The sequence below is a fragment of the Bidens hawaiensis genome, unplaced genomic scaffold (assembly GCF_021521415.1).
Source record: "Bidens hawaiensis isolate Kalapana, Puna unplaced genomic scaffold, B.hawaiensis_p1.1 tig00038005_1, whole genome shotgun sequence".
Taxonomy (NCBI): Eukaryota; Viridiplantae; Streptophyta; class Magnoliopsida; order Asterales; family Asteraceae; genus Bidens; species Bidens hawaiensis.
In genome coordinates this window covers 49994-65038 of record NW_027505512.1, presented here as the reverse complement: position 1 = coordinate 65038, position 15045 = coordinate 49994, and the positions used below count along the sequence as shown (strand labels likewise).

Below are 15045 nucleotides of genomic sequence, written 5' to 3'. Positions count from 1 at the left end.
ATATTAAAATAATGTAAATCATGATTTTAATATCTAAACACTTTTGTATAACCTAATGGTTGTTTCAAACCCGTGATTTAATAATATTTTATTAAAAGTCTTCCGCTTTACGACCTTTAACTCTGATATATTTACAAAACAGGTACTAACTTATGAGTCACACGCCCAGGCCTGAGTCGGGGTGTGACAAAGTTAGAAATCAAACAACAGTATTAGTGATAATAATAATAATAATAATAATAATAATAATAATAATAATATTTTAATACTAATAATAATATAAAAACTAATAGTTTAATAATAATCATAATAATAACATAATTATATATATTTAGAATAATATTATTTTAATAATAATAATATTTTAATAACAAAAAAATAATATTGTAATAATTTTCATAATAATAATAATATTAATATAATAATAATACAATAATAATATTTTAATAATAATACTAGTAATATTGTAATACAAAATTTAACAATAACGGTAATAGTACGGGAAACCTGGTTCAAATTTGGGAGGCCCGACGAGTTAGGGTTACCGTAAAACTGGTCAGGCTGACTATAATAACCGATTTAATTCTAACAAAACGTAATGTAGCATGCTTTAGTTAAAAAGACAACTAACAACTTCATACTAAATAAATACACATAACGAAACCTGGTTCAAATTTGGTAAGCCTGACAAGCTAGCCTGACCGTAAGATTGTTGGGGCCGAGTATCATAGCCGACATACTCCTAACAAATATTAATGTAGCAAGTCTTAGTTAAAAAAACAACTACCGACTTCATACTAAATAAATTGTTGAACCACGACATTGTGGGTATATATACCAAAAATTGTGTTGTTGGTTGAATGAAGATCGTGAGGGTGAGGGTGAGGGAGGGATATATAATAAAAAGAAAAAGGAGGGAGAGGGAGGAGAGTCGAGCTCCAATAATTCAAAACAACTCAATATGCCGCGTATAGACTATATGCGGCCCTCACGATCTTCATTCAACCAACAACACAACAACACAATTTTTGGTATATATACCCACGTATTAGGTCTATACGCGGCGTATTAGGGATACGATTTGACAACATAGCCCAGCGTTTGTCGGCTACGACGTCAAATCAACTAATACGCCGCGTATAGGGCGTATAGCCCTATACGCGGCGTATTAGAGCATGTGGTGAGTGTCCATAGTAGGACCCTTTGGATATCCGAACTATCCGAAAAATCCCAAAAATGCAATCCAAATATGAATTTTCGGATACTCAAATCCCGGATAACTCGGATACGGATTCTTTTGAACACCCTTAGGGTCCCAACTCCAGGTCCCAACTCCAGGTCCTGTCTAAAAGAAGTCCATAATTGTTATATATTGCATATAAATATGTTTTAAAACAAAGCCTACAAAATAATTTTTTGATGCAATTGAAATAGTGTTATTTAATCGAACCATATTTTATGTTTTATACGAGTCAATTTATTACATAATTAAGAAATTAATTTTAAGGGTCCGTATCGAAATTTTAAGATTCTCGGGGGCAGCCCTGTAATTGCGTCATGATAATTTTATGAACTAATCTTATATCCTGATATCCGTCCCGTATGACTCAAGTTTTTTTTATCCATGGCACGCATATCTCGTTAAGATGTCTTATTCAAAACAACTTTTGTGTAATTAATTTAACAATAAATAGTTTCCCCCAAAACATTATGATTGGTATAAAACGAGTAAGGCACGTAGGGTCTCGTGGGTAAACGGCCGTTGGCAAAAGTTGAATTTGATGGGCCAAAAAACAGATAGGTACAGTGAATGTATGCATGCTTGATGTCATTAAGAACATACCACCTTTTTGCATTTACTCTATTCCAAAAGTCCAACCAAGCCAAGCCCTAATTTTAGTGATGCAAAAAGCTTTGAATGCTTGAGGTCCCAAAGTCATGTGTGGCCAACATAATGACTCATTATATAGGTTTCTATTTTGGGACTCATATCAATAATTATCATTATCTATATTTAGTCTTTTAAATATTTTTATTCAGATTCTCATGTTTTCCGACGTGCCCTTTGGGATACTAGAGGGATGCTAACGTTTCGGGAGTGTGATCGAAGTTTAAAGATGGATGGATTTGCAATAAGACGTATCTGCGTTAATTTCGACTCATGTGACTTAAAGTAAATCCATTTGTATATTATTAAATACGCACCAGTTTCAATAAAATTTGAAGAAAACTAAAAAATACGTATTTTCAAGTTTTAAATGTATGTATAAACTTAAGGCCATGGGATTTGGTAAGACTTTCTTGTTACGTGCATAACTACATAGAAAAGATTGACACAACTACTCTCTATTTAATTTTGAAGCATAACAATGTCAACTCGTGTCTTTATTAGTTTTGACTTTGACCTTACTTAATACTTGACTTTTTAACCGGTAAAAGATTGTTGTGAAGTATCGGTTAAATCAATTAAAATTGTTCTGTATGGAAATAATCTTCTCAGTGAAAATATTATAGAAACTTAAGAAGGAAGTTGTTAAAATTGCTAACTTCTTATTAAACCGGTTAAAGTTATTGTAGTAAACCATGATGTTTATTTTTATTTTTTAAATTTCTTATAAAGCATGATGAAACACAACCAAAATAAAATATAACTATTATTTAATATTCCAAAGACACTTCTCAAATTGGCATTACATAAGTAGGTGGCCTATGCAAGATCTCTATCAGCAATTTGGTTCCTTTGGCGGGCATGTGATGTAATTTTCAACATTAAACCTTCCTCTGGGTCAAAGATCAAAGATGATGGACGAGATTAAGGCTAACTCACACATATTGATTTTAAAAAAACATGTCAAAGCTAGTATTGTTAGATTGGTTTGAATCAAGTAACTTAAAATTTGTAAACTTTCACCCATCAATGCCTTGGTGGACGACTGTCAATGGCGAAGTTTGGCTAAGACATCCAGGGGGCCGGATTCAAAATAGAGAAAGAAATTACATAAAGACAAAATTACACCAATTCAACCAATCTATCGACCTATATTTTGAATTATTTTTTAACCAAAGTAAGCCGAGCGACTTTATATCTTCCTATAATCTCATCGATTTTTGTCTCCTTGCTTTCGAACACCTTTTCATTTCTCGCTTTCCAAATCCTCCAACAAGCTATAATGATTATCCCATGTAGCACCTCTTTCTCATCTCCAATCTTAACTGTCTTATGAAGCTCCAAATATAATTTTTCCCACCATTTCAATATATATAAATATATATATATATAGTATCATTTGAGAACTCTTAAATTATTTAATAACTTGAAGGAACTCTTAATAACTAACGTTTTTTATACAAATTTTTGTATGTTGATGTTATTTAAGTGTAGTTTTTTCAGTTTTGACATCTATATTTACAATTACAATTATGAAAATTAGTTTTTTTACGCATATCTATGTTTTTTTTACACGTGTATATTTTTATCACATAAATTTTACACATGTGTAACTTGTGATTTATATATATAGTCAAATTTTTTTTTTATATAAATAAATGATAAAACAAGGCTCAAATAATGTTAATATATAAAAAAAAGTTAAAAAAATATTTGGTTTTTAAGTGTTCCTAAAAGTTCTTAACTTTTTTTGAGTTCTCAAATAAAACTAACCCTATATATATATATATATATATATATATATATATATATATATATATATATATATATAATATTACATTATTTAGTAAAATCAAATCCAGTTTTAAATATTTAAGATATTTAGAGGCTAAAGAAGAGTAAGAGCAAGATATTACAAACGTTTCACTTGAATTCAAATATAGAACATCATAACAATTTACTCAATAATCAAGTTATATGGAGTGTTCTAATTTTTGACATACTGTAGGGACTATACTTGTAATTTAATCTTATATAGAAATAATTAAAAAAGAAAATATAGGGTGAAGCTAATTTTTGTTCGTATTCAAGATCCAACTTTTGTCTTTTATTTCTGATGTCTTGCCTCTCTAACTATTTTCTTTCAAATTGTACTTCTTTTAAGCCTTTAAACATTTAAAACTATAATATGTCTATTAAATATATCCATATTTTGAGCAGTTATTATTCTTTTAACTATATAAATCTAACACATTTGATATAATTTATTTCACGTGACTATAATAATCGTCAATGCAAACAGGCGGTGAAAAAAGTTAAGATAACATGCATTTAATCATATTTAATTTTATGAACAAATATAAAAAACCGGCTATAATAAATTATATCATTTTTTATGCAACAATTTATTAAAAAATAAAAATATACTTTTGACATCATTTTGGCTAAATATTAAACTAGCCACTCCTTTTTAAGCCTCATCAACCACAAACCTTTTGCACCAACCTATAATATTATTATTATGGCCAATCAAACAGTAACCTCACGCGCCGCCGTACACCCCACCGGAAAACGCCGTAAACTTTCCGACGACCACCACTCTCTGCTACCAGGCCTGCCGGATCACATAGCCCAACTCTCTTTATCTCTTATCTCTCCGGCCGCCTTATACTCCGTTTGCCGGTCATGGCGCCGGCTTATTTATTCCGGTAACTTTCCACCATTCCGGTCACTTTACACCCTCTCACTACCCACCACCGCCGCCGTGGACGGCGGCCAAATGCTCACAATGTTCTCATTTGATCCGATATGTTCGAAATGGATCGCTATCGATTCGCCACCGTTACCGCCGGATATCCACCACCTTTCGGTCCGGCATCCGTCGTTTATTTCGCACAATTTGCCGATACAAGCGTTGTCGGTTTCGGGCAATCTCGTCGTCCTCGCGGCCACCTCGGTTTACCGGAATTCGCCAATTCCCGCGTTTCCGCATCCTTTGATATTTAATCCGTTGTTAAACACATGGTCCTCCAGTCCCCCACTTTCGACTCCGAGGCGATGGTGTGCCGCTGGAGTGGTACGAGATACCGTGGTAGTTGCTAGCGGTATCGGTTCCCACTATACCGAGAAAGTTGCTCGGTCTGTTGAGAAACCGTCATTTTTTAAAAATAAATTCCCTGCTGGTTTTGATATAATATCAAAACTAGACAGGGGATTAAAAAGTAATGATAGCATTAAAAGTCTGTCTGGTTTTGATATAAAGACAAAACCAGACAGACAACTGGAAAATAATGCAATCATTAAAAGTACTTCTAAATGTCAATCATATGATGAGAAACAACATTCATATGGGAATTGGGAGACAATGCAATCGCTAAAACACTCAAAGCTTTGTAGAGAAGCGATTGACGCGGTCGGGTGGAAAGGGAAGCTTTGTATGGTAAACGTAAAAGGCGATTACGCGAAAGAAGGGTTCGTTTACGATCTAAATTCTGACGAGTGGGCGGATATGCTCGTGGGGATGTTAGGAGGTTGGAGAGGCCCGACCGCGGCAATGGACGAAGAGACAATGTATGTGGTGGATGAATCAAGAGGGGTGTTGAGAAGATACAATGAAAATGAGGATAATTGGTTGGAAATTATTGCGGATACGCGGTTGAAAAGAGCGGAATATATAGCCGCGGGTGGCGGTAGAGTGTGTGTTGTTGGTGAAAAGGGTGTTGGGATTGTGGGGGTGGATGTCGTGGCGGCACCGCCGCGGTTGTGGGTGGTGGATACGCCTCCAGGACAAGATATTTTGTCTCTTCATATTTTGCCAAGGATGTGTTCGCCGGAATTTAAGTCACCGTTATTGTAACACAATCCAAATAATAGCTTTTCAAGCTCGTATTATTTTATTTATTTACTTATTTTTTTAAATGCGTATACGTTTGTTTTCTGGAATATACAACTTTGTTTGTTACGAACTAATGGATCCTGATGTCATTGACTCGATGACTCATTTGCTTATCTTTTGTTTATTTAAAATTATAAAAAGGTAATAACGAAGGAAATCTGAAAAATAGTTTACACAATGTTTGGGAAATTGAACCGGATCTACGGAAATCAGATAAATTATTGTTTTACTAAAATCTTTGTGTTGATCATGATTGAATCGGTGAGTTACACACTTTACACCTACACTATGTACAGTTGTTTTTAAGATAAGGTAAATATTAAAGTTTTATGTTACTGCCATATAGATATGTAGAGAATGATGTTTTACATGTACAATACTTCCACTTTGGTATAGCAATTTTAGTAAAAAAAAAAAAAATCAATTAAATAAAAAGAATATAGAAAGTGTGATTGGTTGATCGGGATGAACCCCATCTCTCATGCCCTTCATGTTTGTTAAAGCATTGGTGGACAGGCCCTTGGCGGCTTGGCGCCCGTGTAATGGTGTTGGCTATGTTTAATGGCTGAGGTGTAGGGGTTGGGCGCTCGCTACACATAGCCTTATATCAAACTCAGGTTGAGATGAACATTATCGTTGGTTAAAGATGGATTTAGAGAGATAGAATTAGAGCATTCTCATTCAACCCTTCATTTTGTGTGAGGGGTGTTTTTATAATTTAGAGAGTGATTCAGGGTGTTGTGAATGAAAAGTTTTTATATTTTAGAAAAAGTAGTGATTTTTATGTATATTTGAAAAGTTACTGTTCATCCCTTATAATTTTTTAATATATTTTGAGAGTGGCAGTGAAGGAAAGACAAAAGGTACTGATAAAAGTTATAAAAAGTATTATTTAATTGAAATAGAAAGAGAAAATGTAGTGAGTTTTAGTATAATTTTTGGTTTAGAGATAAAGGATGGGATAAGGATGCTCATAGGGAAAATCAATCATGGACCTTTCACCACTAGAAAAAAGGACGTATGAAGAAAGTAAGATGGGGACATGGACAACGACTGAGAAAACAAGTGCTTATAGATTCGTGGATGGTATTGCAAAAACTTGTAGATAGACCGTTATGACTTTCCCAATCATTTCATCTTCAATGGTTTGAGTCAAGACTAGTTGTTTGAAGAAAGTTAAGGATAAATGACAAACTCGATACAAGAGACTCCCTATATGTGAAGTGTCCGATGTGCTAGATTGACTTGAGCTTGAAATTTACTTCTTTAGCCTGTGCTTCAGTAAAAGAATGTTTTTATTACTCAAATTCACAACCTTTAAAAAGAAGTAAAGAATTCTTGAATTGAAAGTAAAGAAATGAAAAGTTTAGATAAATCATAAAAGATAAAAATAAATGAGAGGTCATGTGACATAAAGTGTAAGGTTTTCGTTTTCTAGAGAGAGCTAAAAGTTTCTTTTCTTTCCCTTTTTATTATTAATAACTTTGGTTCAAAAGTTAACTAAGATGACCATGATTTACATGTGAATATGTGATTAAATCATTCATCAAAAACGATTATAATAGATGGCAGGTAAAGGATAACCTATGCCACAACTTTTTTATGAATGGCAAAACCAATCATATTAAAAACAAAGTTTTGAATCTTAGAGGTCGAAAAATTACTGTAAACGATTCGTTGAACTCTGTTAAAAAAATTCAATAGCCTTCGGGAGTAGGAAACAAGGCATGCTTTGGACGGCGACAAAAGCTTGCTGGATATTATTTATTTATGGTTTAACAAGTAAACACAAAAATGTCCAAATATAAACACATTAAGATAAGGACGTCTACCAATTTTGTAATAGCCTTGAATATTATACACAACCCTCTACTTAAATATTGTGGCTTACATCACCCACACAATATACCGGATCTACGGGAAAATTAAATAAATATCTCAATAGCAATCAAGTCAAAATGAGTATATCCCCTTTAAATATCAAAAACTTTTAAAACAAAATAGAAAAGTGAAAATACAATGTTATTCGGCTCCTAAGTCCTATGACTCAAAGAAAACTAACACACTACACTAGCTAAGATAATAAGGAACAGAGTATGTTGGACAACGTTTGGTTCTTATGGCATCTATATAAGACTTAATGAAGCACCATTGTGGGCACCATTCTTCAATGTTCTTATTAGTAGGTACCGACCTTTTTGAGGGACCGATAACCCATCTTAGACATACCCCAATAGCAAATGTGGTCCTCATTTTTAGAGTGAAAATCGGGTGACTTAATTACTTAAATGATGTATGTAACACATTCTTCTTTACTCATAATGTAAATAAACCAACAATCAAACAAAAATAAATCGATAAAACAGTCTAAAAAGAGTAAAATTAACAAAGTTCAACAATAATAAACAAGACCGACATAATCGTCAGCAGTATGGCGTGATTAGGATGTTGGATTATAGTTGCTTTTAGTTATAAATTGAAACATTAATAAAAAATAAACAATCGATAAATAATAGGTGGAATGAGAACTGTCGATTTGTACTAAATTCTGATAACATCAGCAGCTAAGCCTTAGCCTATAATACCTAAAAATATATATGGTTTTAAAACTACAAGTTTATTCGGGTGTTTTGAGTTGACCCGAAACCTAGAATTCGGACCCAAGAAACAACCGAATTACTTTGGTTTGGGTTAGCCTTTTCTCAAGTCGGGTTAATTCGGGTTGGAATACAGGTTTTTTCAGGTTAGGTTTCGGGTAAAAGTTACAACCATAAACTTAACCCATCATTACACAAGGTAATATCAAAAGCAAAAGTTTTGCATATCAATTTCATTGTTTTGAATCTTTTTTCATTACACAAGATAATATCAAAAGTAAAAGTTTTGCATATCAATTTCATAGTTTTGAGTTTTTTTTTTTTTTTATGAAAGAGAACGTAAATTTAATAAAAAAATAAAAGTAAGGATATAGAAAATCGCAAGGAGGCTTGAACTTCCAACCTTGTGGTTAACAGCCACACACTCCTAACCAACTGAGCTATTTCAGCTCTTATGCAAAACAGTACGACTTGAGAATTAAGAATATAGAAAGTACGTTAACATGTGAATTGGGCTATAACAAGATTTGTATTGGGCCGCTAATAAACATAGACATAGTCTCTAGAGTACAACTGTTTATGTGAGTAGAGGTGTACAAACAAACTGGTTTGGGACCGGTTTTAGGCGAACCGAACCGGTTTGGGTTTTAATGAGGTAGGGTAGTAAAGCTACCCGCAAACCAGAAAATGTACCTCGCGGCCCCCCAACACAACCCACAGATTACCGTTGAGCATCCGCAAAAGGAGCCCACGGGCCACACAAAGGACCCCACACGTGCAAGGTCCTCACGTGATATGGAAGGGCAGTTGTAACAAACTACTTCTAGAAGGATTTCCCAACATTACCTTATAGCGACACCCAATGGAAAGATGACACCTGGACACCTGATAACCGTCCCCAACGTGGCCAGGCTGTCACACCCAATATGCACTCAACACGTGTCCATTCAGGCAAATATGGAATATCTTGACAGTGACAACTCTACCAATCACCTTCCCTCCACCTTTGGCTATAAATACTCAAATCATCTCCATGAGGTATTCATTCACCCCCACACGTTCAGAACAATTACTTGTATTCGACTTATTTCCAATAAGGACTGTACTTATTCTCACGCTGGAGGGTGGTTACGGGAAGACCCCCCATCGTGTCCTTCCCGTGACGAGACTCATTGTGTTCGGTTTTGCAGGTAGTTGATCGGAATCAGACCTCATCAAAGAATCAATGGACTCACACTTGGGGAAACGTAGATTCGGACTATCCAGTTCGATTCTGTGCTTCTTCAGGTTTAAAACCTGTTTCCAAACCGTCAGTTTCAGTACCGGTTCCCTTTAAGATCTACCAAACCGGTTTTAAAACCGAAATGGTTTAAGGAAAACCGGTTTAAAACTAATTAAAATCGGTTAAACCGGTTTATAAACCGGACTGAACCGACATGACCAGACCAGTCTATCTTACTTCTAAACCGGTTTATAAACTGAACCGGTCTGAGTCAAACCGATTTTGACCAGCCGTTGACCAAACCGGTTTGGTTTTGGTTAAAAACCAGTTTTGTACACCTCTATATGTGAGTATACAAAAAATACATTCTTATTAAACTTTGGACTGTTTGAGCAAATATTATACTACAAAAATACACCTGTAAGTTTTATAAATATGCATTAGCATAAATTTGAAAGTTATATAAATGTTTTTGTATTTGCTTAACTATTGTTTGTTTTACAGCTTAGATTAAAGTTCACTTCTATATAACGCGATTATTGGTTTCTTAAATTAGAAGTGATTAGATTAGGGTATGGACTGACAAAAACAAGACGTGAAACAAAACCTGCCCAATATTGACCCGAATAGTCTAAGCCTCTAAGATCTGATCCTTAAGCTATTAATTTGTTTATGTTTTCGGACCAATTTGATCCGAAACACATTCAAGCCAATCCACATTCCCGATTTTATATATCAAATTTTAAATTTTCTTTCGTGCTTTTTTATGTGTCGTGTACATTTATAACAATTAAGTTTTAGGAAAATGTAAACTACAGGTTGCTATGTCTATATTTAAACAACTTAAAAACACTTTTCTTGGAGAATTTTAATACTATAATTATTGTATGTTTAATCCTTCATTATAAAATATGTCAATTCGGACCATATCTTTTACCGCAGATAACCCCTAAATCAGAACACCACTATTTCTCATTAAAATCAAAACGATTACAATAAAGTGACAGGCAAACGGGCAACAAGCTGCGCCACAACCCCTTTTGAATAACAAAACCAATCCTACTAAAAACGAAGCGTTGAACCGTAGGAGCCGAAAAAAATACCATATACCCCTTAAATCGTTTGCCTTCTACTTCGACATAAAAAATTTTATGTTATACTCATAAATTATATGTCAATTTGGAATTGAAAGTATTCAAGTTTGTCTTGAGTAGTTTTAAAACTTATCAAACTAATAAACTAAAATCAAACATATTTAATATCTAAGGGATGGCAAATTGATAAGCGCGTGATTCCTCTAGAGTTCTCATCTTAAAACAAACACCAACACCAACACCAACACCAAGTCTTGAACATATAAAAAAGGTGCCTAACACAAGTTTCAATTCAAAATTACATCTTTAGGTTCATGAAATTTTGTACACATTAATTAGCAAAATAAAAAACCTAAAATGTCTACAAACAAAACAAACATAATATGCTACTTTCCAAAACCAAAACCAACACCAACTCATGAACACTTACTCAACTTAATATGGGTAAAGCAACAAGCCTATACAAGCCATGCAAGCTGCAACTTGGCTCATTCTTTCTACCACAACATCCTTTGTGTCAATCTTTAACACTCCCTCAACTTCTTTAAAACCCTCATTCCACCACCATACCACCACCATCAGCCACCATGCCTATCCTCTCACTCTCACTAGCCTTCCTCTTATTCTTCCATGGCTGCCTTGCTCTCCGGCCATTCGTGCAAGAAACCGAAAACCAGTGTCAAATTCAATCCATCAATGCTCTTGAACCTAATGTCCAAGTCACCGCGGAAGCCGGTGTAACCGAGTTCTTTAACTCCGGTGAACAGCAGTTCCAGTGTGCTGGAGTGGAGGTTATTCGACACCGGATAAACCACAAGGACTTCTTTTGCCAACTTACTTAAACTCTCCTCTTGTGGTTTATATTATCCAAGGTAAATTAATTAACAAACTGATCCTTACATTATTTCAAATGGCTGTTTAGAACTTTAGATAGAGATTTGACGACCGATTTGACTAAAAGATTTCAAAGTCTAACCCCATAGGCTAAAGTTGTCGTCCAAATATTGACCGATGACTGTTCTTACCAATAATTTTTAAAGTTTAACTCTATGTGGTTAGATCGGCTATATAGTCATCCTGACCCAAATTTGCAAAGTTTGAGTTTTTGTTGGTAAAAACAATCATGTGAGTGTTTTTCTGATGACCGTTTTGCTAAAAAATTTCACACTTTTACCCTTATGTTCAGAACGGCGTGTTCAGAACGGCCATTCAGATATTGGCCGAATGGCTATACTGACCAATAATGTTTAAAGTTTGACAAAAGTTGTCTAGATATTGGTCTAATGGCTATACTAACCAATAATTTTTAAAGTTTGACAACGATATTGGTTGAATGGCTATACTAACCAATAATTTTTAAAGTTTGACAACAGCCGTCTGAATATTGTTCAAATGGCCGTTCCTATGAAAAATTTTGCAAAGTTCGACTTTTGTAGACAATTATTTTGACAAAAAATAAATAAATAAATAAGTTTGAGCCTATGGTCTGAACGAACGTTCAGATATTGACCAAATGACCATTCTAACCAACAATTTTCAAAGTTTAATCCTCAATTGAATGGCCGTTATTGTTCAACGGCCATTTTGAACAAAAAAGTTAAAAGTTATATTTTAAATTGTTTTAGGGAGGGGATTTTTTGGAATAATGCTGCCCGGGTGTCCGGAGACGTTTCAGTCGTCGCAACAACTGGAAGAGCGTGGATCGTTCCAAGATCGCCACTAGAAGATCAGCAATTTCCGAGAAGGCAATGTGATTGTCATCCCCGCCGGAGTGGCACACTGGATGTACAACGATGGGGAAGAAGATATCGTCGCGGTTGTTTTGCTTGACTCTACTAGTGCTACTAACCAGCTTGACAAGTTCCATAGGGTAAATATGTAACTATTTTATAAAATTTTCCTAATTTTGCAACCGTTTTGTTAACCACGGGCCATAGATATGGTCACTAATTGGTGCTAATTTTGAATAATGGTAAAAATGCCTTTTAAGCGAATGTTACATTTTCGTCGCTAATTTGTTATGTCATTTTGTCGCAAATAAAGCAACCAAATCGTTTTTGTAGCAATTCAGTTACTAATTTTGCGATTGTTAAAAAATTGGTGGCGAATCAGCCACTCATTTTGTGATCATTAATTCATTATGAAGTCAATTGCAAGTCAGTCGCTAATTTTGCTATCGTTTTCATGTTTTCCAAATCAGTCGGTAACTATGCAACTAATATCAGTTTTGTTGCAAATTGGTAGCTAGTTATGATTTTAGTGGCGACATAAGTTGAACATTTTGTGATCTATATAGTCGGTGGCGCGTCTGTGAGCATTTTGCAATAATTATGAATTCTGTCGCAAGTTGGTAGTGATTTTGCTATCGCTGTAAATTTGTTCACAAAACCACTCATTTTGCAATGTTATGAATTCGGTCACAACTCGCAAGTAGCTCATTCTGCAATTGCTATGAACTTGGTAGCAAATTGGTCGCTACTATGTTGACTGTAATCATTTCAGTCACAAGTTGGCTGTTAATGTTGCAACCATTAATGATTTTGGTCGCAATACAGCACGCAAATTTCCGTCGCGGTTAACATTATAGTTTGATCAATGAAAGTTGTATACTTAATCTGGTGATTGACTGATTGTAGAGATTCTTCCTTGCTGGAAACCCGAAAGACGGAGAAGTAATAAAGGGACAGCAAGGAGGAGAAGAGTCACAAGAAGAGGGTTCGGCCAACATTTTACGAGCATTCGATCTTATAAATGCTCTCAGAGGCGCTCAACGTGGACTAAGAAACGGCTTCAAAGCTTCAAAGCCCAGATGACACAAGGGGTCACCTTGTGATTGTGGAAAACGGTCTTCAAGACCACCGACCCAAATTCAACAAGACAATGGTTTAGAAGAAACCCTTTGCTCACCTAAACTAATATTCCACATCAACGACGCTTCACGTCCAGATTACTTCAACCCGGAAGCCAGTTGGACCACTCTGCTTAACGGTTTCAAACTTCCCATACTTCAAACGCTTCAACTTAGTGCCGAAAGAGGAGTTTTGCATAATGTAAGTAGTAATTATCGGCTTTCCATTCCGTAAGAATATAACGGCGCCAGTAAATTGAGTTACTGACGACAATCGGTCGGTGATGCTCTGTCGGTAATTTGATTATCAAGGGGCATTATTGACGACGTATTTAATGACAAATAACCGACAAGTCTTCTCTTTTAGAGACTCACACCGAATATTCAGTTTTTTAGTTTTTAAAAACCGTTCGGTTTTAGTTTCCAATTTGTCTTCGGTCGGTTTTCTCAGTTTTAATTTGTGCTAAAAAAATTAACTTGTGCCTTAAACTTTTATCCTAAATATGTTTATTTGTTAATGAGATTTTTAACGACAAACTAATCTACGACTACTTAATTATTAATCAACTGTTATACGCTAAAATATATATGCTTCACTATTAAACTTTTTATAAATTATGTAGCATTCAAAATTAAAAATGAAAATAAAATCTATAAATTCGGTTTAGGTCAGTTTAGTTACATGTGAAACCGAACTAAAATTCAATTTTTATGAAAAACTAAAACCAAATATTCGTCGGTTTCTGTTTGGGTTTAGTGATACTTGTTTGATTAGTGATTACTTATTTGTTTAGTTCTCGACTCAAAATGTTATCTTTGATCATTTTGAATAACAGAATGCCATGGTGTCACCATACTGGATTACAAACGCGCACAATATCATCTGCATTACACACGGAAACATGAGGATGCAGATCGTTAACAACGAGGGAGAAACAGTATTCGACAACGTGGTCCAGGAGGGGCAGGTAGTGGTGGTGCCACAGAATTTTGTGGTAGTGAAACATGCTGGAGAAGAAGGGTGCAGGTGGATATCGTTCAGGACTAATGACAACGCGATGATCAACACCTTGGCGGGGAGTTCATCGGCTATCAAGGCGTTGCCGGTTGGTGTGATCATGAATGCTTACCAGACGTCGCCGGAGGATGCATGGAGTTTGAAGCATAATAGAAAGGAGTCGTTGATGTTTAAACCGAGTTTTAGTTATAACAAGGTGAGCTAGGAGTTAGATTTTGGCAATCTATGTAATGGAATAAGATGTGTAAGCTATGTAATGGAATAAGATGTGTAAGCTAGTTATGTGTAATGTAACAGTTTTAAACCATCTATCTTGAAAGAAATAAGAGGCTTTTTAATTGGTTTTTATTAATTCTAACTGTAGCCTTTTGGTTGCTGTCGGTCCTAACTAACGAATTGACTGCTGACAGTCCCAACTTAAACGTATTTGTTCTCAACGGTTCGCGACTAACCGAATCCTAACTCCATTAGTTGCAGGTCGCC

General features: G+C 34.9%; 2 pseudogenes across 1 annotated transcript; both read left to right on the top strand.

Moving 5' to 3' along the window:
• Positions 1–4342: 4342 nt before the first annotated feature.
• LOC143613661 (F-box/kelch-repeat protein SKIP25 pseudogene) lies at positions 4343–5744 on the top strand (annotated as a pseudogene).
• A 5539-nt stretch (positions 5745–11283) lies between these two features.
• LOC143613660 (11S globulin seed storage protein Ana o 2.0101-like) lies at positions 11284–14767 on the top strand (annotated as a pseudogene). Its single transcript, XR_013150160.1, has 4 exons — positions 11284–11568; positions 12322–12566; positions 13333–13746; positions 14381–14767. The product of XR_013150160.1 is annotated as an 11S globulin seed storage protein Ana o 2.0101-like (transcript).
• Positions 14768–15045: the final 278 nt, after the last annotated feature.